Here is a 7765-nt window from a genome sequence, read left to right as displayed (position 1 = left end):
GAGAGAGAGAGACAGCGTGAGCAGGGGAGGGTCAGAGAGAGAGGGAGTCACAGACTGAAGCAGGCTCCAGGCTCTGAGCTGGCAGTCGGCACAGAGCCCGACGCGGGGCTCGAACCCACGAACCGCGAGATCATGACCTAAGCGAAAGTCGGATGCTTAACCAACTAAGCCACCCAGGCGCCCCCCAAATCCCATGTTCTACATTCCATAATATATCTCCAATCCCTTGGTTGTAACTTGACAAACTCAGGTGAATGCCAAATGCATTTTTGCCATCAGATATAGATCCTAAAGTTTCAGAATATGTTCAAGCCTGCATTGTTAGAAATCAAGCCTTGACTAAAACAAATGCAGATTTTTAAAGATCCAATGGGACACAGAGATAGGACATAAGAATATGTATAAATAATACAAGACCGAATTGTCTATGTGTCCAGTGAGTCAATATGTAGATAATGATACAAAGAATTGTCTGAAAAAATTATCAAAAGCTTTACTTAAATTCTTTATGTCAGGAATGAGTGTACTGGAACTTTGGACAGACAGTCCAAACATGTTATGGGTGGCAGAGGGCAAGGTGAGAGTGTTGAGAAACATAAATCCCAAGAGTGAAATAGTAAGTCATGAGCAATTACAGTGTGTTTCCATGAAAGAAAAAAAAAAAAAGCTCTGCTGGTCAACTGGACTGTACAATTCTTAACAATGAAGATATTTGCTCTGTATTCTTCAAACTACCTCCAGAACACAGTAAGTTTTCAATAAATCATTATTAGTATGTGATTAACCTCATTGGGATGGCAAAGGGTTAGAAATATTCCCTCCAGACAATTCTTTATTTTTTTAATACTCCTTACAATAAAAAAAAAAGAAAACAAATTGTACTGTGGTCATACTATATTGCCAGTTATTACTCAGTGTGCCAAATACTCCCCACAACAAGCCAGAGGGCTGGTGCCTACATGAGTTTATACTTCCACAGGTGATAAATAGAGCTGCTATTTTGTGCATATGTATATATACATATATATTTTCATCTGCCTGGGACATATTAGCAGGTCACACAGTTACTGTAATAACACAGAAATTGCTTTGATGTTTAAAAAAAAATTTTCAGATCCTTATTAATTTCATGATTTGTGTTCCTTGTGATAGACTTTGTTGTTAACCCATAAGCAAATAAATGATATTTAATCTACACTCTTAATAAGGAAAACAAATTATAAAACATATCCTTATAATGCTACACAAACTATATCATAACAAATAAAGAATATCAATTATGTTCAGTAATAATTTTTATAATTGATTGATTAGTGAATAATTATTTATAGTGTTTTTATTGATGAATGCCTACCTTGACAGAATATCGTCAATTCTAATAGAATGGGTCAGATTTGGTTGGCGCCTTAATTATCCTTGGAATTGTTTTTTCTCATCCATTGACAATAAACACTGAATACTTGCTTAAATCCCAAAGCTATCTGACCTTATACTTGTCCTGGGTATCTATGGGCATAATTTAATGGTAGAATTGGAAATTCTATAATTTGGGAAACTAAGTACGAAGGTGAGTCTCTTCTCAAATCCCCATTAATCTCTTTTTCTATCAGAAAGAGATTTAGCTGCAGAAGATAAAGCATTGTATCTACCATGCTTTAGTCTGCCTCTGATCTTCCTCTGCCTCACACAAACTAAGAATGTTTCATATTTGGTTCCTAGAAGATGCTGAAAGGCTGTTTCGAATAGACCTACTTGTGATTTCTCGTTCTGACAAGGACCAGAACAACAGCAGTGATGTCCTTCCCATCATCGGTATCACTGTCAGGGAAAGCAGAGTGCCAGCACCGAGCAGGCTGCTCAGGCCTCTCTTGGCATCAGCAACTGTGGTGCTGACAGCTTCTTGGCTCACTGAACATTTCCAACATACCATGCAATCCAGACCCCGAGGGCCTAAATGGGCTGTACATAACATTTTTCTTATTTAGCATTAAGTAGAGTCATGTATGCATAAAATGATTTAACAAATGTTCTGTAACCATTAAAGCTATTGCAATAAGTACATTCTTTAATGAGAAATAGTAATCCAATGGTCATCCTGTCAGCTGACTTTTTCTTCCTAGAAATATTTTCTAGATGAAATAGTAGTGGTCCAGTTAGCATGGAGGACCCTGCAAGTAATAATGGGTAGAATCCGGCAGAAGGCTAAGATTCATGGCTATTTCAAGTAGGTAACTGCTGGGATTTTAAGTACTAGAAAAACAAAGTACATGGCTGTACTTGACTTTGAAATAAATGCATGAGATATATGCTGCTCTTCTTCCCTCCTAGCTCTGGTCTTCACAAAGCAGCTCATACCAATGCAGGCTTTCAAAGCATTGATACATTAAGGGCTACTAGCCTGGACCAGGTGGAGTTGCTTCACAGACTCAGGAAATCTTGACATCGAGTACTATTGCTTTATAATAATATAAACTTGCAGATTCTTGCAGAGTTGCAGATTCAAGTCTTTACTGGGTGTGATTCGAAACGAGGGCTGTTTAGTGTTTCATAATACTGTGAAGTTCCAGGGTCTTTCATAACAAAATCAATTCCATGCATTCGATCGCTAGTGAGCTGGTGATTCTCAAGCAAGTAAGGGATAATGCATTTGAGTGACTGTATTTTCTTAATTTTGAGATTACTAATGTGTTCTTTTTCAAATTTCTAACAGTTCTTGATACATATCCAACTGTTTTTGTTTCATAGCCTTCTGTTTATTTTTAGAATGCTAGTCATATTTTTTGAGAAGCTTATTTTTATTTTAATCCTTTTTTATATTACTCTTTTATTTATGTTACCTCAGGAGTAATCTCTCATTGGGATCCTTTCCATTAAATTAATTTTTCTCATGACAGCCATATTTTGGGAAGGGATTTCTTGGCTGTCTGGCTGTTTTCTCTCCACACTTCCCGCTCCATGTTTATTTGCTCTGCACTTGTTTTCCCAGGACCCCAGAGTTCTTATATGAAAATCAGCTTTTATATTTCTGATTGTGTGTTGTCTTATGGAGATACAACCAACCCATTTCCAGTGTTAATACGTCATTTGGCCTAGTTTTTGATTGAGGGATTGTCACTGCCCTTCCGTGACACTTCAGAAATGTCACTTGTCTGGGGCGCCCCGGTGGCTCAGTTGGTTAAGCCTCCGACTTCGGCTCAGGTCATGATCTCGTGGTTTGTGGGTTCGGGTCCTGCATCAGGCTCTGTGCTAACGGCTCAGAGCCTGGAGCCTGCTTCAGATTCTGTGTCTCCCTCTCTGACCCTCCCTTGCTCACGCTCTCTCTCTCTCTCTCTCTCTCTCTCTGAAATAAATAAAACATAAAAAAAAAAATGTCGTTTGTCATAGGCTACCCATCCTAACCAGAGTCAAAGCTATTTCCGGTCTCCATTTGCAAACCCCTGCTCTGTTCCTTCACAATGGGTGGAACACTGTTCGAGTTGCTTCTTGTGGGAGTTGAACACAAAGATGCTACAAATTATTTATGATGTCCTGTAAGCTTGCCTCTTTGAGTTGCTATTTTTTTTTCATTCCATTTCTTCCACTCAAATACAGATAATCTGCTTTTGAGCACAAGCAGGTCTTTTAAAATATGTACTGATCATGTTTCATTTTTATTCATTTTTGTGTGTGTTTTTAGTAAGGGGTTTCGGTGCATACTATCTCTAACGTATTTATCAGAAGACCTCCCCAAAGTATTTTTTAAATCTATTTTTGAGGTACCTGGGTGGCTCAGTTGGGTAAACGTCCTACTCTTGATTTCAGCTCAGGTCATGATCTTATGCATGAGTTTGAGCCCTGCAAATTAAGCCTGCTTGAGATTTTCTCTCCACCTCTCTCTCTGTCCTTCTCATACTCTCACTCTCATTCTCTCAAAATAAATAAATAAACTCTCTCATATATATCTATATCTATATCTATCTCTATCTCTATCCATCCATCTGTAACCTTAGACACTTTTATAATAAATTATGTAGTGACAAAATCCAAATATCAGAAGAAATACAGAATATATTAGGTCTCAAATAAAAGCAGGATACTTATTTGAGCATGAGGTTCTAGATCCAAGTGTGCAGAGACCTAGAAGATCATTTTAAGATTGGTATAAAGAATGTTTTACAGTTTTGATATATTTATCCCATGGATACAAAATTTAAAATGTCAAAGCATACCAATTTGGATCTATCAATTGATCGACTGATAAATCAATAGATGACTTAAGAGAGTCTGAGACTTGAATATGTAATCCTGGCATATATAAGTCTTCAACAAAAGGCATGCTCAGAAGGCTATCAATAAAGTACAACTGACTTTATCTTGTAAAATATCTTACTCTTTAAAATATCTTATCCCATTAAATATCTTAAAGTATCATCAATTAGTATTAGTATTTGACACAAAAGGTTGTTTTAAAAATCTAATATCATATTAAATCACTTTATTGCTTCAGTACAAAAAGACTTAAATTGGTAATATGAATATTTAGAATAAACATAACATAAATCAAATTTCTTACTGGTTTATTTAAAATTTAAAATTGCAGAAGCCAGGGGCACCTGGGTGGCTCAGTCAGTTAAGCATCTGACTTCGGCTCAGGTCATGATTTTGTGGTCTGTGAGTTTGAGCCCCACGTCAGGCTCTGTGCTGACAGCTCAGAGCCTTGAGCCTGCTTCAGATTCTGTTTCTCCCTCTCTCTCTGTTCCTCCCCCACTCATGTTCTGTCTCTGTCTCTCTCAAAAATAAATAAACATTAAAAAAAATTTTTGATTGCAGAAGCCAAATGAAGAAATATAAATGCTCTTTAGAAATAGGCAGAATAAGGGGCCCCTGAGTGGCTCAGTTGGTTGAGCACCTAACTCTTGATTTAGGCTCAGATCATAGTCTCATACTTTCATGGGTTCAAGCCTTGCATGAAGCTCTGTGCTGATAGCGTGGAGCCTGCTTGGGATTTTCTCTCATTCTCTCTCTCTCTGCCCCTCTTCTGCTCATGTTATCTCTGTCTCTCTCAAAAAAAGTAAAAAAAAAAAAGAAACAAGTAGAATAAAGTTTTCCTCCATTGGAAAGAATTGACTTCTTACAAGTATTTACATACTAATCTTATCAATGCTGGTAATATTAACTCAAATCAAATTTCATTGTGCCCAAAATCAAAGTTTTCCATGCTAGTTTTTCAATAAAAATGTACCAATATGTAAAAGTAATAAATTTGAACCATCCATTTACTCAGCCAAAAGCTATTTGGAGGCATCTATCCTGTAAAGCACATAGCTAAGTTCTATGTGGAAACACAAAATAAGTCACACTTTTTACTATAGTAATCACAATTGTTATTTTTATTTACACAGCATCTTCTTCTTTGAGGGATAGATATTCTATCCTAGAGAACCTGAACCTGGTATATCAACTTTCAGTGAGTAGAACTCTATCAAGATTTATGAAATTAAATAACGAAGATTCATTCTTACAGTATGATTTAAATGCGATGACAAATGTAAAGAACAAAGAATTTAAAACAGTAAAGAATAAATATATAGCTTTAAGTAAATAAGAAAGCCACAAAAATAACTACATTATATCTGATACTTAAAAAATAATTTCCTGGGGTGTCTAAGTGGCTCAGTTGGCTGAGCATCTAACTTTTGATTTTGGCTCATGGCCATGATCATCTACGTCGTGCTCACTGCTGAGCATAGAGCTTGCTTGAGATTCTCTCTCTCTCTCTCTCCCTCTCTCTCTTTCTCTCCTCCCCCACCCCATCCTCTGTCCCTCTCCCCAACTCATGCTGCCTCTTCCTCTCTCTCTAAAATAAAATAAAAAATAGTAATAACAATTTTCTTACTCAAAGTGAACATAAGAAACAGGTTGTTTATAGGATTATGATTCTGCAATAATCCATTGTTGGGACTCACAGCATTCTATTTAGTACAATTCACCTGAGCCTCACTTCTCCCACTTTTTCTCTCCTTAAATTTCTGTGCTCTGTCCTTAATAATGCCGTTGAAATAGGTATATAACTTAAAGAAATACACCTTTTAAAATCTGATCACATAGTATGCATCTGCCATCACTCCACATTTGTGTAAGGCAGTGTCCTCCCAAGATTGATTCTGGTAGAGATTTTTTTTTCAGGTAAGCTCTAGGCTCAACATGGGGCTTGAACTCAAAACCCTAAGATCAAGAGTAGCTTACTCTACCGACTGAGCCAGCTAGGCTCCCCCTGACAGGGATTTTTTATGTCAATATTTCTCCTAGTTGCTCCAAATTTTATCTTTTTATTATCTGTTTATTTGAAAATGAAATACATTTTGTACCGGGGGTTGTGTTGAGATTTCTAACCATATCTTTCTTAAAGGTTTATTTAAACTCCTTGCTTTCATCATTCCAAATTTTACATATCAGGAAGGCTGGTTTTCATCCTAAGATGAAAGGTAAAGGTAGATGGGAAGAAATAAAAGAGACCATTGAGTTGCTCATAATATTTTATTGGCTACTGAAGGTATACTACTTTGTAGAGATGTTTTAAGGGAGTGGGGAGGACTCAGAGATTGAATTTATTTCCAATGAATTGCAAGAATATATCTTTTTATAAACATTTATCTTTCTAAAGCAGCACTTATAAATACTTTGTATTCCCAAACTGCTATTAATCCATTATCCTGCCATTTCTTTCTCTTTTAGTTACTATGCCAAAGAGTTAAAAATCACATTCCAATGTGTCACTGAGGTTACCAAATTTCAATAACTGTGTTGGGAAATAATGTGATTTGATGAATAGACTAACATATAACCAAAATAAAAAAATAATATAAGCTTTATGTGAAATGTGATGCACAAAATAATGTGCAAAATTGATGCTCACATAGTCAGTCTGGGCACTGAGAATAACCAATCTCACTACTTAGAGATTAAATATTTTAAGTATTAAGGTGCTTTATAAACTTTCTTTAAAATAAGAGAATAAATTTGACAATAAACTATTTGTAAAGAAAAAAAAATTACCATAAGAAAAATAAAAAAATAAATAAAATAAGAGAATAAATCTCATTAGATGAAAGAAATTCAACATGTTTGCAATGAACAAAATTAATCATGCATTTCTAATATTATATATTTTGATTTCTATGTCAGTCCTTATTAACTGAAAACATAGCTCTTTGACTTTAATCAAAATATTGGTATATAGACTAAAAAACCTAATATTGAGAAAAATGTCCATAAGATAAGACCAATGTCATGCCCCAGAAAGATCATGAGCAGAGAAATACAAATTCTGGATTAGAATCCTACCTCATGAATCTAATACACCTATATGTCTTTGGGTAAGTACATAATCTCTTTGCCTTTTGTAAAGTGAACTCATTCCAGGGGTGTTGTTAGAGTTAGTGATAAAGAGGCTAGCTGAACATTTGGCAGTAAAGATACAAAATGATAGACTATATCAAATTCATTATCATTATCTGAAAAAATTACCCTGACAGTATATGTTTTTTCTTTATCCCTTCATTCAAAGTTCAGACACTGAGATACTCTGAATATATATCTATAGAATATATATCTATATGATATGAGATATGAGATACTCTGAATATATATCTATAGAATATACTCTATATCTGAATATATATGTGTATATATATATATAGCTTATATATATGAGATATATAGCTTATATATCTCATATATGATATGAGATATGAGATACTCTGAATATATATCTATAGAATATACT

Source organism: Crocuta crocuta, unplaced genomic scaffold, assembly GCF_008692635.1.
Source record: "Crocuta crocuta isolate KB4526 unplaced genomic scaffold, BGI_CrCroc_1.0 scaffold291, whole genome shotgun sequence".
Classification (NCBI taxonomy): domain Eukaryota; kingdom Metazoa; phylum Chordata; class Mammalia; order Carnivora; family Hyaenidae; genus Crocuta; species Crocuta crocuta.
The sequence above is the reverse complement of the archived record's forward strand: the minus strand, read 5'-3'. Positions refer to the sequence as shown.